This window comes from Lissotriton helveticus, chromosome 7, assembly GCF_964261635.1.
Source record: "Lissotriton helveticus chromosome 7, aLisHel1.1, whole genome shotgun sequence".
Classification (NCBI taxonomy): domain Eukaryota; kingdom Metazoa; phylum Chordata; class Amphibia; order Caudata; family Salamandridae; genus Lissotriton; species Lissotriton helveticus.
This window is the reverse complement of record NC_136068.1, coordinates 1,768,783,137-1,768,801,104: the sequence shown is the minus strand read 5'-3', so window position 1 is coordinate 1,768,801,104 and position 17,968 is coordinate 1,768,783,137.

Here is a 17,968-nt window from a genome sequence, read left to right as displayed (position 1 = left end):
CCCACAGACAAACCCTCGTATCACTGCTGACACAAGCCCCACAGACAAACCCTCATATCACTGCTGACCGACACAAGCCCCACAGACAAACCCTCGTATCACTTCTGACACAAGCCCCACAGACAAACCCTCGTATCACTGCTGACCGACACAAGCCCCACAGACAAACCCTTCTATCACTGCTGACCGACACAAGCCCCACAGACAAACCCTCGTATCACTGCTGACCGACACAAGCCCCACAGACAAACCCTCGTATCACTGCTGACACAAGCCCCACAGACAAACCCTCGTATCACTGCTGACACAAGCCCCACAGACAAACCCTCGTATCACTGCTGACCGACACAAGCCCCACAGACAAACCCTTGTATCACTTCTGACACAAGCCCCACAGACAAACCCTCGTATCACTGCTGACCGACACAAGCCCCACAGACAAACCCTCGTATCACTGCTGACCGACACAAGCCCCACAGACAAACCCTCGTATCACTGCTGAACGACACAAGCCCCACAGACAAACCCTCGTATCACTGCTGACCGACACAAGCCCCACAGACAAACCCTCGTATCACTGCTGACACAAGCCCCACAGACAAACCCTCGTATCACTGCTGACACAAGCCCCACAGACAAACGCTCATATCACTGCTGACCGACACAAGCCCCACAGACAAACCCTTGTATCACTTGTGACACAAGGCCCACAGACAAACCCTCGTATCACTGCTGACCGACACAAGCCCCACAGACAAACCCTCGTATCACTGCTGACACAAGCCCCACAGACAAACCCTTGTATCACTGCTGACTGACACAAGCCCCACAGACAAACCCTTGTATCACTTCTGACACAAGCCCCACAGACAAACGCTCGTATCACTGCTGACCGACACAAGCCCCACAGACAAACTCTTGTATCACTTCTGACACAAGCCCCACAGACAAACCCTCGTATCACTGCTGACCGACACAAGCCCCACAGACAAACCCTCTTATCACTGCTGACACAAGCCCCACAGACAAACCCTCGTATCACTGCTGACACAAGCCCCACAGACAAACCCTCGTATCACTGCTGACACAAGCCCTACAGACAAACCCTCGTATCACTGCTGACACAAGCCCCACAGACAAACCCTCGTATCACTGCTGACCGACACAAGCCCCACAGACAAACCCTCGTATCACTGCTGACACAAGCCCCACAGACAAACCCTCGTATCACTGCTGACACAAGCCCCACAGACAAACCCTCGTATCACTGCTGACACAAGCCCTACAGACAAACCCTCGAATCACTGCTGACCTACACAAGCCCCAGAGACAAACCCTTGTATCACTGCTGACCGACACAAGCCCCACAGACAAACCCTCGTATCACTGCTGACACAAGCCCCACAGACAAACCCTCGTATCACTGCTGACACAAGCCCCACAGACAAACCCTTGTATCACTGCTGACACAAGCCCTACAGACAAACCCTCGTATCACTGCTGACCGACACAAGCCCCACAGACAAACCCTCGTATCACTGCTGACACAAGCCCTACAGACAAACGCTTGTATCACTGCTGACACAAGCCCTACAGACAAACCCTCGTATCACTGCTGACACAAGCCCTACAGACAAACCCTCGTATCACTGCTGACACAAGCCCTACAGACAAACCCTCGTATCACTGCTGACACAAGCCCCACTGACAAACCCTCGTACAGGTCCCTGAGATGTCACAGACTGATAGTGGATAGGTGAAGTGACGTCACAGCACGATGTCTGGCTCCAATAGTGGCATGGGACTCCATCGACGTCAAAGTGTGACATCAAGTTCAAGAAGTCTGCCTCAGACTCTTTCCCTGACGCCACAATGTGACGACTGCTTCCTTTAACATTACGACCTGGTGTCCCCTTCATCAGCGCCACCGCCTTACGTCAGGGTCACAGCGAGAGGCCAAATTGGGCTTCAGAGCCCTGGTGTGACGTGTGAGGCCCCTTTCTAATGTCAGAAAAGGTTCCTGAGGGGTGTCACACACTGATATTGGGTTCGGGCAGGGATGTCTTGATCTGACCCCAGGTGCCCCTGTCTGACCTCAGGTTCCTGCGGTGATGTTCTTTCTGAAGGTGGATTTTTTGAGAAATACCACAGTTTGGGGTCAATTTCCTGGAGAGATGCCACAGCTTACCTACATGGCCCTGGCAAGATGTCACAGTCTATCTTCATGTTCTTAGAGTGAAGTTAGGTTGGCTTTTTAACTCGTGCATCGAAGCAACGCTCTACTGTGAGCTTCCTTCACTGAGTGACGCTTTTCGTGCAGTCATGTCCTAAAGGTGCCATCTGGTGAATGACATCAGAATACATGTTAAAACCCAAGATGGCCTCGTCGAGCAGCAAAGCATTGTGGGATTCCTGTTTCGGTGATTGTTAGCAATTCAGGGCTGGGTAAAAAGAATGGCCTTTGCCCTACACTGGATCTGGGATCCAGTACCTCATATATCTGACTTCCAATTCCTGCAGTACTGACACTGAAGCCTATAGACAGATATAAGCTTCTAAGGTTCTGGAATCTCATTCTAGGTTCCTGGAGTGAAGTTACAGTCTGACGTCAGGGGCAATCCGTCAACCCGCAGTTTATGTAAAGTGCTTGTGATGATGTCATACGCTGAGGTCAGCTACCTGAAAAGGAATCCATGTTTGAAGCCATGATCTATATTGCTGTCACAGTATAACCACTGGGATCTGGAGCACTGTGCAGTTTAAAGCTGCAGTCCTTGTGCACCTCGAGACAGCAGGGCCCCTGAGACGCGCCATACTTTGACGTTTCTTGCGGTGACGCCACAGCCTGGACTCCGGTGTCTGGAATGGCCTCTTCTGCACTAACGTCACAATCTTAGGTCACCATTTTGAAATCACGTCACAGTCATTCCCGGAGTGACATCTTACTTTGACGCCAAGTGTCTCCAGTGATGTCATGGTCGGACGTCTGCTCTCTGGAGTGATGTCAAAAGGTTGACGTCAGGTTTCTGAAGTGATGTCAGAGTCTCAGATCAGGTATTTGAAATGACCTCATAGTCCGACACCTCACATTGAGCTTTGACATCAGGTTTCTGCAGAGCTATCATTGCCTGACGTGATTCCTGAAATGATGTCATAGTTTGATGTCAGTGATGTCACAATTTGACAGCAAATACCCCGAGTGACGCCCCCAGTCTGGCGCCAGGCTCCTGCAGTGATTACACAATCTCATGTCCTTTTCTTCCAATGATGTCACACTCTAGCTCTGGATTTCCAGAGGGATATCGCAGTTTGACGTCAGGCTCCTGAATTGTTGTCGCAGTCTGATGACGGATTTGCAGGGTGACGTCAACGTTGTGCCATTTTGTTTCTGGAGTAATGTTTTCCCTGAGTGATTACACAGCCTGACGATGGGTTCCCAGTGTGATTTTGTAGTTTGATTCCAAGTTCCTGTCACAGACTATTGTCCGATTTTTAAAAAGCTATTTCAGTCTCACACCGGATCTCCAGAGTGACACCGCACCTTGACATCAGGCAGTTGCAGTGATGCCATAGACTGACATCTGGGGGCGTATTTACAATAAAGAGGTGAAGCGTGTCATTAAAATAAGAAGGCTAACGACACGCTTCGTCACTTTAGAAATGCAGGGTTGCACCATATTTACTAGAATACGGTGCAGCCCTGGGTTTCCCCCTGCGCTGGCGCTAACTTAAGCTGCCTAGCACCAATGTAGGCCCCTTTGCACCATAGTGCAAGGGCGCCTATGTTGAGGGGAAGATTGTTCCTGCACATAAACAATCTTTAAATGCCGTTTTGTAACTTGTATGCACACATAGAAGTTGCAAAACTGCATTTTTTTTAAATGATTGTGTATGTGCAGGAAGGGGGCCCTCCTTCACATACACAATCATAGGCAATTTGTTGTTTCTATGTGTGCTGCGTAAGGCAGCACACATGGAAACAGTAAAAACGAGGAGAAACAAAGCATTTCTTCTAATTTCTCCTGTTTAAGACCAGGTTTTCCATGGTCTTAATTTCGGTGCTGCCTCCTATTGACACTGATCTTTTAAATAGGTGGCCCCGTCAAAATAAATGGGTGTTGCAGTGGAACGCCCATTGCAACACCCATTACCCTTCCCTATCACGCTAAATACAGTGTGAAAGGGGGCCTAATTTAGAAGGCAGCGTTACACCACATTAGGTGGCTTAACGCTGCCTTGTAAATAAGGCAAAGCCCCTATCGCCATCAAAACGTCACTGAAAGTGATGTCATGGTGGCGATAGGGGCTTGTAAATATGCCCCCCAGTTTCTTGAGTGATGCCACAGTCTGATATCAGGTTCCTTGTTATGTTATAGGTATTTGTAAAGTGCACTATGCCCCAGAAGGGTATCCTGGCGCTGTTACAGGTGCTAGATTATTCAAGCATACGGCTGGTGAGGGGTCTATTCGAAGACCAAGGTATTCAGCTTCTTGCAGAACTCAAGAATTAAAGTGGCTGTTCTGATGTGTGATTGCAGGTCGTTCCAGGCTTTGGGAGTGATAAGGGAGAAGGCCTGGCCACCGGTTCTGGTTTTGTGTATGCATGGGATGTGTGCAAGTAGGGGTTTAGCTGGGCAGAGATTCTGCTATTGAGGTAGGCAAGTCCAGTGTTGTGTAGTGCTTTGAAGTTGTGTGTGAGGAGTTTGAATTGGGTTTGTTTGTGTATTAGAATCCTTCCTGAGGTGTGGAGCGATGTGCATGTTGCATGGTAAGTTAAGCATGATCCAGGCTGCAGAGTTAAGAATGTTTTCAAGTTGTCTGATAAGTTGTTTGTTGATCCTGGCATTCATGGAGTTCCCGTAGTACAGCTTGCCTGTGGAGAGGGCATGAGACACAATTTTGCAGGTGCTGGTTGGGAGCCATTTGAAGATTTTTCTCAGCATCTTCAGTGGGGAAGCAGGAGGCTGTAATGTCATTGAGTAGGCCAGTCATGTTGGGTTAGCTGTTGATGATAATCCTCAAGTTCTAGATTTCACCGGGTGGAGTGGGTGTTGAAGCAGGACACTGTAACAGTGTCGACTAGTGCGGTCATGTTGGGTTGGCTGCCGATGATCATCCAAAGTTCTTGGCCTCGGTTGTGGGAGTGGATATATGGGTCACAATTCCGCCGAGTACTAGGTGGAGTCCCACAGTGATGGGTTCTTCCCGAAAATCACAACTTCTGTCACGTCGGTATTAAGTTTTAGACATGTCGTCTTCATTTAGTCTACTCCGTTGATCATGCAGTTTGCAAACTTGGTCCAGGTGTTTGAGGTCTTGTCTGAGAAGGAGAGTACGAGTTGAGTGTCATTGGCGTAGGATAGGATGTCAGTGTCGTAGGTTTGGATGATGTATGCTAAAGAGATCATGTAAGTTCTGAAGAGGGTCGGGCTGTGTGAGAAAAGACTCCTTGTGGATCGCCACAGATGAGGTTGTGGACATCCGAAGAGTAGGGGGCCATGCTGGCTGACTGTGTCCTTCCAGTTAGGAGGAGTGGATCCAGCAGAGGGCGGGTCCTTGGAGTATCTCGTTCAAGTGTTGCATGAGGACAAGGTGGATACTCTGTCAAATGCCACGGCGAGGTCAGCTGTGTCACCTCGGTCCAGGTTCCAATGAATGTCATCGGTAGTGGCGAGGAGGGCTGTTTTCATGCTGTGGTTGGGTCTGAAGCAGTATTGAGTTGCGTCGAGGAGTTGGTGGTCAGTGAGTAGTTGGTGACGCGTATGTTGATAAGTATGTCCTTCAGTAATGTGACTGTCAGCAGATTCCCATGGGGACCTCTCAGTTTGACGCCAGAGTACCATTGAAGGTTGATGACAGGTTCCTGTTGTGATGTCACAGTCTCATGTCAGATTCTTGAAATATCATAGGCCATGCACAGGACGGATAGAGAGCGATCTGTGACATCACTCCTTGGTGAGGGCTGTCTGTGACATCACTCCTTGCTGAGGGCTGTCTGTGACATCACTCCTTGCTGAGGGCTGGACATCACTCCTTACTGAGGGCTGGACATCACTCCTTGCTGACGGCTGGACATCAATCCTTGCTGAGGAATGTCTGTGACATCACTCCTTGCTGACGGCTGGACATCAATCCTTGTTGAGGGCTGTCTGTGACATCGCTCCTTGCTGGGGGCTGGACATCATTCCTTGCTGAGGGCTGTCTGTGACATCACTCCTTGCTGAGGGAAGTCTGTGACATCACTCCTTTGTGAGGGCTGTCTGTGACATCACTCCTTGCTGAGGGCTGTCTGTGACATCACTCCTTTATGAGGGCTGGACATCACTCCTTTGTGAGGGCTGGACATCACTCATTGTTGAGGCTTAACTGTGACATCACTCCATGGTGAGGGTTGTCTGTGGCATCACTCCTTGGTGAGGGCTGTCTGTGACATCATTCCTTTGTGAGGGCTGGGCATCACTCCTTGCTGAGGGCTGTCTGTGACATCACTCCTTGCTGAGGGCTGTTTGTGACATCACTCCTTTGTGAGGGCTGTTTGTGACATCACTCCTTGCTGACGGCTGGCCATCACTCCTTGCTGAGGGCTGTCTGTGACATCTCTCCTTGCTGAAGGCTGGACATCACTCCTTAGTGAGGGTTGTCTGTGACATCACTCCATGGCGAGGGCTGTCTGACATCACTCCATGGGGAGGGTTGTCTGGGACATCACTCCTTGGTGAGGGCTGTCTGTGACATCACTCCTTTGTGAGGGCTGGACATCACTCATTACTGAGGGCTGTCTGTGACATCAGTCCTTGCTGAGGACTGGTCATCACACCTTGGTGAGGGCTGTCTGTGGTGACATCACTCCTTGCTGAGGGCTGGACATCACTCCTTGGTGAGGGCTGGACATCACTCCTTGCTGACGTCTGGACATAACTCCTTGGTGAGGGCTGTCTGTGACATCACTCCTTGCTGAGGGGCTGGACATCACTCGTTGCTGAGGGCTGTCTGTGACATCACTCCTTGGTGAGGGCTGTCTGCGACATCACTCGTTGCTGAGGGCTGGACATCACTCCTTGGTGAGGGCTGTTTGTGACATCAGTCCTTGGTGAGGGCTGTCTGTGACATCACTGCTTGCTGAGGGCTGGACAACACTCCTTGGTGAGGGCTGTTTGTGACATCAGTCCTTGGTGAGGGCTGTCTGTGATATCACTGCTTGCTGAGGGCTGTCTGTGACATCACTCCATAGAGAGGGCTGGACATCAGTCCTTGGTGAGGGCTGTCTGTGACATCACTCCTTGCAGAGGACTATCTGTGACATCACTCCTTGGTGAGGGCTGTCTGTGACATCACTCCTTGGTGAGGGCTGTCTGTGACATCACTTTTGCTGACGGCTCAATATCACTGCTTGGTGAGGGCTGTCTGTGACATCACTCCTTGCTGAGGGCTGGACATCACTCCTTGGTGAGGGCTGTCCGTGACATCACTGCTTTCTGAGGGCTGTCTGTGACATCACTCCTTGCTGAGGGCTTTTTGTGACAACACTCCTTGGTGAGGGCTATCTGTGACATCACTCCTCTGTGAGGGCTGTCTGTGACACCACTCTTTGGCGAGGGCTGTCTGTGACATCACTCCATGCTGAGGGCTGTCTGTGACATCACTCCATGCAGAGGGCTGGACATCACTCCTTGCTGAGGGCTGTTTGTGACATCACTCCTTGCTGAGGGCAGTCTGTGACATCACTCCTTGCTAAGGGCAGTCTGTGACATCACTCCTTGCTAAGGGCTGTCTGTGACATCACTCCATGCTGAGGGCTGTCTGTGATATCATTCCTTGGTGAGGGCGTTCTTTAACATCACTCCTTTGTGAGGACTGTCTGTGACATCACTCCTTGCTGAGGGCTGTCTGTGACTTCACTCCTTGGTGAGGATTGTCTGTGACATCACTCCATGGTGAGGGTTGTCTGTGACTTCACTCCTTGGTGAGGGCTGTCTGTGACATCACTCCTTGCTGACGCCTGGACATCACTCCTTGCTGAGGGCTGTCTGTGACATCACTCCTCGCTGACGCCTGGACATCACTCCTTGGTGAGGGCTGTCTGTGACATCACTTCTTGGTGAGGGTTGTCTGTGACATCACTCCTTGGTGAGGGCTGTCTGTGACATCACTCCTTGGTGAGGGCTGTCTGTGACATCCCTGCTTGCTGAGGGCTGTCTGTGACATCACTCCTTGGTGAGGGTTGTCTGTGACATCACTCCTTGGTGAGGGCTGTCTGTGACATCACTCCATGGTGAGGGTTGTCTGTGACATCACTCCTTTGTGAGGGCTGTCTGTGACATCACTCCTTGCTGACGCCTGGACATCACTCCTTGGACATCACTCCTTGCTGAGGGCTGTCTGTGACATCACTCCTTGCTGACGCCTGGACATCACTCCTTGGTGAGGTTTGTCTGTGACATCACTCCGTGGTGAGGGCTGTCTGTGACATCACTCCGTGGAGAGGGCTGTCTGTGACATCACTCCGTGGTGAGGGCTGTCTGTGACATCACTCTTTGGTGAGGGCAGTCTGTGACATCACTCTCTCCCTAGTCGTGACTTGTTGGGTCTCTTCTATATCGACTGTCTTGTATACAAACGCAATGTTGTTAAAAATAAATCGGATTCGTGGGAAGTATAAGAAAAGACGACATATAAACAGTAATAGAAACAAAAAACAAGAAATGGCTAACAAATTGGAAATGAGATCCGCTGGTGCCTGTAACTGTCTGATCAAGCAGTAAGGCGTGTCTTTGTGTTCCGACACTACAAGGGACACGTCAACAATTTGTGAACAGCTGTTGCAGCAATACATTTTTTGGGAACGTAAATAGATCAGGAGACTGTGACGTACACCTGTTTTCTTCCCTCTGGAATTCCACCGCACCCACAAGTCATTAGCATGTTTTAAGTCTCCTGCCATGGTATCGGGGTCAGGGCCTAGGGAGCTAGGTGTGCGGGGAAGTGACCTCACAGCATAAGAATTGTTTCCGGAAACCGGAACGGTGCCTCCCTTTCTTACCCAAGAAATGCCCGGGGCTTTGATTGGCCAACACGTCATGGATTTGTCTGGAAAGAAAGCGGTGCTCCCAGGCTGCTCGCCTCCTCGTTGAGGATTTGCATTTCTCACACCTGGACTTTGTTTGGGATCAAAAGCCTCGCTGCAACTGTGCACGGAATGTTCACGGAAAACGCTTGTGTTTGACAATGCACAATTGCACCACAGAGACCGCAGCTCAAACAGAACCGCACCGAACTACTCCCAAATGCACATGGCAGCCACCGGAAGTCGGCGTCTCCCTTCTTCAACAGGCCGGAAGGGCTGGGACCTTCTATGTGGCCTTTCACATACATCCTTGCATGCCAATCCAGGGAATTCCCTCATATGTTTTGTAATCTGAATGCTGGTGCGGATCAGTGAGATGGACTGACCCCAAGAAATACATAGTTATCCTCTGAGCTATTCGAGGAAGTAAAAAATATGACCACCAGTGTCAAGATGGCCACCTGGTGTGAAATTCAACAAAACATGCCAGACGCAGTCTGTATACCCAAGTTATACCAGTTCTCGAGGTGTGGAGGGCTGGTCTGGAGTCAGTTGGAAAACGGGGATGTACCAGAGTCGTATATTACATAGTATATTACATATATTACATCACGATTAACATGTTGTAGTAATCCGCGGGAGGCGAGGTTGTTTGCTTGAATAACTTTATTCGGATCAGGAGTACAGGAACCAACTGCTAGTCATGTCGTGGTCTGAGCCAGAGTGAGTCTCTAGTAGAACACACTCTGTGAGCACAACAGGATTCCATGAATCCATGGTGACAGAACATAGGGGATGAATACATGTAATAAGCTTGTACATAATAAGGAGAAACACTCAGAATACTACATCACCTCCTTTTCTTAAAAGAACAAAATTATAATAAATAAACAGGGTTACAGTAATATGAGATGAAACAAAATAAAACAAATAAAAAATTAGGAAATTACTCTCTATACCTCAGTGGTTTATTAACCACACGGGAACTCTTCCTGACACTGAAATCAGAGATAGGAGCCTTAGAGGATGTGGAGTTGTTAGGAACATCAGAGGTTGAGGAGGCTTCAGAGACAACAGATGAGTTACTAACCACTTTGGCGATTCTGTTGAGATTCCACCAGAAACCACCCTCAACTTGTATAGCATTTCCCACAATCTTAACCACTCTCACAGGAGGCCCAAATTTGCTTTCACCTTTGTTGACATGGATAGATTTTCTAATCTTCACTCGGTCTCCAACTTCTAAAACACTCTCTTTTGCACCCTTTCTCATATCAAAATTTTCTTTTTGCTTGGATTGTGCATGTAAAACATTGTCCTTTACAATGGACATGAGATTTGAAACATCAGAACAAGACTTCATCCACTTGGACATCCACCCTGGACAGAACGAAGAATTAGGTTTTCGACCCCTCATCAATTCAAACGGAGAGATCTTAGTAGAGGAGTGGGGTGTGGTCCTATAGAACCAAATCATACTTTTCAAAGCTTTGCTGACCTCTACATTGTTGCTTCTGGCCCACTTCACACAGTCCCCAATGACTCGGTTCATCCTCTCGACAAGACCATTTCCTTGAGGATGATAGAGCGAACTCTTGATGTGTTTCACACCCGAATCGGACAAAAAGTCATCAAACTCACAACTTACAAATTGTTTTCCATTGTCGGAAACTAGCATTTCAGGAAGACCTTCTCTTGTCCAAACCTCACTCAAGAATTCAATTACACTTTTAGAATCAGCGTCTTTAGTCAATTTATACTCTGGCCACTTGGAAGCGTAATCAACTAAGACTAGAATGAACTTGGAGGTCCCACTTAGTACAGCATATGGTCCCATAATGTCGATGCCTAATTTAGCCCAGGGACGATCAGGGCATTCAACCGGCATGAGAGGGGGTACCCAAGTCTTGAGACTCTTGTCAGAAGACTTGCAAATACAACAGTCAGCGACAAACAGATCAATATCTGAGTCCATTGCGGGCCACCAAAACACTTCACGAATCCTGCGTTTAGTAAATGAACAACCAAGATGCCCTTCATGAGCCTTTTTAATGATGTCATTTCTAAACACAAAGGGGGGAATGATCTTATCATTGCGAAGTAAAATACCATCTTCAATGGAGATCTCATGACCAACTTTAGAGTAAGGCTGAAGAGAGAAAGACAAAACTTTCTCACGCGGCCAACCCAACTTAACAAAATGGCAAACATCCTGTAAAATACTATCTTGTTCAAAAGCCTTTCTCCACTCTACTTCAGAACAAACTTGTAACTGAGGAATGTCCACACATGCAACAAAACAATCATCACAGTCTTCTTCAATGAGACCTGAAAAGGAAATGTCAACATCATCGTCACATAGAGGAGGAGCAAACCGAGACAAGAAGTCTGCTCTCACATTTTTCCCTCCAGCAATATACTCAACATCAAATTGAAACTGCAAAAGTCTAGTTACCATCCTCAAAATTCTAGGTGTGCAACATTTGGTAATACCACCACCCAAGATGCTAACCAAGGGTTTGTGGTCAGTTTGGAGCAGGAAACGTCTGCCCCAAATAAATGGTCTAAACTTCTCAATGGCCCATGTGCACGCTAAAAGCTCTTTTTCTATTACTGAATATTGAACCTCAGCAGATCTTAAGACTCTGGATGCAAAACTAATAGTTCTTTCTACACCACCCTCACGTTGAGTCAATACAGCCCCGAGGCCAACACAGCTTGCATCAACAGTCAAACAGCATGGTAGAGTAGGATCAAACGGCTTAAGAACAGAATTGGACGACAGAGACTGCTTCACTACTTCAAAAGCTTTTACACATTCCTCACACCACATAAACTTAACTCCCTTTTTTAACAGATTACTAATTGGTCGTACGATGGTTGCATAATGAGGAATAAATCTGGAGTAATGCTCACAAATACCTAGAAGGGATTTAACTCCAGTCTTATCTGTTGGGATGGGAGTATTAGAAATGGCATCCAAGAGCCCAGGTCTGGGTTTAATGCCATCCTGTGTCAAAATGTGGCCCAGATATTCAACTTCTGTACACAAAAACTTACACTTCTCCAATTTCAGGACTATGCCATAATCTTGGAACAGATTCAGAACATTGTCAAGAACAGAGTCATGAGAAGGAACATCCTTCCCAAAGATCAAAACATCATCTTGAAAGACTGTGACTCCTTTTACCTTTTCTAAAATATTACTCATGACTCTCTGAAAAACCGACGCAGCTGAAGCCAGCCCAAAAGGCATACGTCGATATTGATAAGTGCCTATGGGAGAGATAAAAGCAGTCATGTGGCGGGAATCAGGATGTAATTCAACCTGGTGGTAGGCGCTGGCTAAATCTAATTTAGTGAAAAATTTTGCCCCTTTGGTAGTTGCAAAAAGGTCATTAATCATAGGAAGGGGATGAGAATCCACCCATATAGCCTTGTTTACTGAGCGAAGGTCAACACAGACCCTAAGTTTCCCATCCCTCTTGCGAGCTACGACTAAAGGCGAAAGCCAAAGGGAAGACTCAACAGGTTCTATCACGCCAGTCTCACATAACATTTCAAGTTCACTCTTCAAATCCTCTCTGACACTGAAAGGGACATTACGAAGTTTATGCTTAACTGGTGTCGATCCCTCTTTAACAATAATTTTATGCTTGAAGTTTTTTATTTTGCCCAATTTGGAACTAAAAACAGAGGGAAATTTGGATTTGAGTATTTGTAAGTAATCAGAACATGCAGCAATAAAGACTTGTTCTTTCGCACCAGGTTTAAGCGTCATACCAAAAAGACCTTGGTGGAACCAGCCTAAAATATTGAGACCTTTGATTGAGACATAAATTTTGCCTCTAATTTTCCTCCCCTGGAAACACAAAATGTCCTCAAAATACCCAAGGAGATTGATTCTCCTACCTTCATAGGACACGGGAGTACGGTCTGGAGGGAGTAGAGGTTGTTCATCGTTCCATGTATTGTCAAAAAGTACTTTGTCTATCATAGTGATTTTTGCACCTGAATCAACTAAAAGTTTCACAATTTTACACCCAATGGCAATATCAATGATGGGATCAACACAAGAATCAGGATCTCCTTCAATAATAGACTGTTCCGGAGCATCAGTGACAACACCAACTGTTGTTTCTGATTCAGAGGAGGAATCAGAATCAACAACACCAACCACCGGTTTATAGGAATTATTTTTGTTTTTCAACTTCATACACACTTTTGCAAAGTGTCCAATCTTCTTGCAGTAGTTGCAAACTACACTAGAAGCAGGACAAGGAGATCCTTTTTTGTGTTGTGAATTACCGCACCTCATGCACATTTGAGAATGAGTTAAAACTTCTGACTTATTTAAAACTTTCCCTTTAGTAGAATTAAACATAGATTTCTTTCTATTAAACTTAGAAGAAGAGTTAAAACTTAGGGCATTTATAGGTTCGATTACCTTATCCTCTAATTCTCTAAGAGAAACCATGGACGTTTCTACGCTTTTAGCCAATTTTATAGTGTCATCTAAAGAAGGATCACTCATGGCTAACAATTTCTGTCTAATGTTTTTGTCCTTGCAATGACAAACAAATTGATCCCTGATAAGCTGTTCGTTGAAATTCTCAAATTTACATTCAGATGCTAATCTCCTCAAAACAGAAATGTAAGAATCAACATCTTCGGAATCAGCTTGTTTTCTCTTGAAGAAGTTATGTCTGCGAACCATTAAATTAGGTTGCTTATCAAAACGAATTTTAAGTCTTTGTAATGTATCACTGTATTCATCAGACACAACACCTTCAATAATAGGTAGTTCAGGGAGATGCTTGAAAACAGACCTGCCCTCAAAGCCCAATGAATGTAAAAGAAGACACTTCTTCCTTTCAGGACGAAACCTGGAGGTACCAATCGCCCCTAAGTAATTTTCAAAAGCATCATGCCAAATTTCCCACCTGATTGGAGGTTCCCCAGGAGTTTCTAAGAAAGGGGGAGGTGGATTGACAGACTGTAATGTAGACATATTATATAGCTGTAAACAACTTGGAAAACTATAGAACGATAATTGAAATGAGAGAAAGAAAAAAAATGTTTTAACACTAACAACTCTATGTGATAATCAAACGCATCTTAGCTTAATAATAAAGTGCTCGTGCACATTAACTGTGAAAGATTTGAGGTGTGCACAGCAGCGGAGAATACAGGAGATGCGTGGAACGCAGAGAAGAGTCACGTAATGCGAGTTGTGTGTGTGTTAATGATGAAAGCGGTAGATGTGTCAGGCTGTCCGCTTCAATGAAGAACACCGAGAATTGGTCGCTAGGCAATGGGAACGTCACAGGACGCTCCTCAAGCTGAGTGCGTCAGCGATGAATGTGAAGCATATGTCACTAGGCAACCAAGATGCACAAAGAACAATGACCAATGTCTGATTAGTGTTCCAACCCTTATCCAATCAGAAGCCTTGGTCTTCCGGTAGTAAACTTGATCCTCGATTGTCCAATTAGGAACGTGCTGACAGAGCAGTGCGAAGAGATGACGCACATGAATAAGCACAGCGCATTTCTCACAAAACTGGAACGCTGAGGGAGACGTTCGGGGATTAGAAGGTGAGTCTCGAGCAGGCACGAGAGGCGATGTTTGAAAAATGCAACTGATGGTGTAGGACGTGAGAGTCCTAAATATTATGAACGGTGTACACAAAAATACACAAACTCCAAAATGTCGAAGGGTTTCACTTTCACACACCGAGGCAAAAGGTCAAACACACCGGACATAAAATCTCACAGTTTTGATGAGGTCTCGGTGTTGATGGAGCCAACGGAGAAGTGCTTGTCGTTCTCTCTTGTCGAGCTACAGACAGATTCTTGTCGAAGACACCGGCGGTCCAATAGAGTCACACAGCGGTCCAATAGAGCTTCATAAAATCCAAGCTGTTGGGGTTTGAGGTGAAGGCTCTGGACAGGAATGGAGGGCTCTTGACAAGAACGTAACCTTGCGGGTCCCGGGTATTATGAGTGCCACGCACGCATCGTCGCCAGTAAAATTATGTAGTAATCCGCGGGAGGCGAGGTTATTTGCTTGAATAACTTTATTCGGATCAGGAGTACAGGAACCAACTGCTAGTCATGTCGTGGTCTGAGCCAGAGTGAGTCTCTAGTAGAACACACTCTGTGAGCACAACAGGATTCCATGAATCCATGGTGACAGAACATAGGGGATGAATACATGTAATAAGCTTGTACATAATAAGGAGAAACACTCAGAATACTACACATGTTCTAAAATATCATTGATAAAATCACTGCAACATCTGAAACGACATCATTGATGACTACTTTAGGGCACGAGTTATAGTCACTTGCGATAACAATAACTGGTGAATTTCAGAGGGTTTGTTTAAAACGGTATGTATTGACTAACATTTTCACCTAGCTATACCGTCCCTTTATTTTTTTTTTTTCAGTGACTATATATATATATATATTACCTACTGGCGGTCGCCAGTAGGTATATATAGTTAGGATTTTTTCTCTATGGGATTTTTGAAAATTCTATGTCTAATAACTTTGGCGTTTGTGGACGGAATTGGCTGAAATTTTCAGGAAAATGGCACATTTTGTTTCTGAGCAGCCCTTGAAAATTTGGGGGGGTTTGTCAAGGGGGGGCCGAGAAAAAAGGGGGGTCCCAAAACGTGTTTTTAACATTGAGTTTTCCATAGGGCGGTTGGCCTCACTTTTAGCCCGAACGGCTGAATGGATTTGCACGAAACTTGGCAAAATTGTAGGGACTGGTAGCCCGATGTGCCTTTTGTAGGTCTCAATATATGTGCTACAGTGGATTTTGAGAAATTAACGTTTAAAAAAAGATATATATCTGTAACAGCGGACCGGGCAGCGCTCCAGTACGCGTACTTTTCGCGCAACGGAGCTTTGTGAAGCGAAGCTGATTGGTTCTCCGGCGTCTGTAAACATTCCAAACAGTCCGTAGCGGCCGCCATCTTGTCTCTCGGTAGGATCGAGAGAGAAGAGGAGGCCAAAGCGAAGGGGCAAATGACCATAAGGGGGCATAGTAGATCCTCGCTGACCCCCTAGGTTTGATGTGGAGGTTTTAAAAGGGCCCCGCGGGGCAAAAAATAATAATAATAATAATAATCGAACGGCTGAATGGATTTGCACGAAACTTGGTAAAATATTAGGGACTGGTAGCCCGATGTGCCTTTGCTAGGTCTCAATATATGTGCTCCAGTGGATTTTGAGAAATTAACGTTCAAAAAAAGATATATATCTGTAACAGCGCTCCGCTTCGCGTAACGGAGGTTTGCGAAGCTGATTGGTCATTCTGTCACTGGGCTATAGTTGGGCTACATCTGGCTGATATTTGGGCTACATTTGTTTTTTTTGTCTCTGGCGGCCATCTTTGGGCTACATTGGGCTTCATTGGGCTTCATTGGGCTACATTTGGGCTCCAACATATATATAGGCCAATGTAGCCCAATATATATTTTTCAAAGTTAATTTTCGTAAAAACCACTGGAGCATATATCTTGAGACATAGCAAAGGCACATCGGGCTACCAGTCCCTACAATTTTGCCAAGTTTCGTGGAAATCCATTCAGCCGTTCGAGCTAAAAGTGAGTCCAACCGCCCTATGGAAATGAAGGAAATGAATGGGTAATTTGTAATTAGCAAATAGCTCATCGCAAACTAGGAATGGTAAAGAATCGCTATTTATTCCTTAAAGTTTGCTATTTAGGAAATGCAAAAAACTTTGATGATACATATGGCGGTTCATCTCTAACAAGATAAGAAGCATAGGGATAGATTTATGATGACTGGCGCATCACCAGGGATGTGTTAGTCATTCTGTGCCGCTGTTCCGTCACCTATGGTGTGCTGCATTTACAATGCGGCGCATCATGGGGCAAAAACAGCACAGATGCGTGATGTATCTGTGCCGTAAAGGTGGCGCATTGCTAGAGTTGTATCGCAAGTGTGATGAAGCTCCAGCAAGGGTCGGGGGTGCCCCTGTCGCAGGGTTTCTGTTCTCACACAGAACTGTGGACAGAGGATTGGAACCTCGGCGAATTAGGGTGTCCCAAAACTCACCTTAGTAATCAAAAACCCCTTAGCAAGCTAGGTACAGTGTCACATTGGATATAACGAACTCTCAATGTTTAGACAATCCAGAATATGAACTTATAGTACCTCAGGATACGTGGAACTCATGAACAGTCGGTCGTTATATATTTCTTAGAAACCAGAACATGGAGTTAAGAAGAACACATGTGTATTTGAAATGTTTATTTACTAATGCCGTCTTCTCAGGCGTAGTATCTTAGATAATACAAGTACACATATTATCAGTAGCAAAATTACCAGCATAGTTACTAGTACATAAAAAGCGAATGGTGACAGTATGTTAACATGCTGTAAATGAATAAGAGTTAGCAACACTTATAAGCAGCCGCGGGCCGTGGAGGGAGTTATGGTGGGGCAGGGAGGCGGGGAGGGGGAGGGGCAGGGTGGAGAGGGCTCCACCCTGCCCCTCCCCCTCCCCGCCTCCCTGCCCCACCGTAACTCCCTCCACGGCCCGCGGCTGCTTATATCTCACCCTCCCTAATACACATATTATATTATTTGCTAAGAAGGTCTCTTTGTGTTGGTTTAGGGCGTGCCCATACTTTAGTGTCTTAGATTTGAAGGAATCACATCAGCATACACCAGCTCTCTCTTCATGTGAACCGCATCAACTGTTGTGTATGTGTGTTCGGCAAAGCAATATAAAACCCGCCTCATGCCCAGAATTGGCAGAAGTTGCACTTATGTTATGAGTATGAAGTCGTGGAGATCAGACCTCATAACAATTCTGTATCGTGTTGTTCTTGAAACTTCAGCACTCGCTGTACAGATATAG